Raw genomic sequence first — 200 nt, forward strand, 5'->3', positions numbered from 1 at the left:
TTATTGATGAAATGGACTACATATTTATAGTGTTTTGTAGATCTAGGAATTAAATGAAAAAGTAGATCTAGATCTAGATCTAGTCTTTAATACGAAAATAAAGAAATAAGAGTAGACAAGGTGACTGTTTGGCTTCTGTCCAAATTCGTTGTGTCCTGAAGCATGAACCGCGGTAAGGAGAACGATGGATGTGGGACTGT

The 200-nt window shown here is 35.5% G+C and overlaps 1 pseudogene; it reads right to left on the bottom strand.

Moving 5' to 3' along the window:
* Nucleotides 1–200, bottom strand: part of LOC106338951 — a 6,331-nt pseudogene that overhangs the window by 3,977 nt on the left and 2,154 nt on the right.

The sequence above is a fragment of the Brassica oleracea genome, chromosome C4, assembly GCF_000695525.1.
Source record: "Brassica oleracea var. oleracea cultivar TO1000 chromosome C4, BOL, whole genome shotgun sequence".
NCBI lineage: Eukaryota > Viridiplantae > Streptophyta > Magnoliopsida > Brassicales > Brassicaceae > Brassica > Brassica oleracea.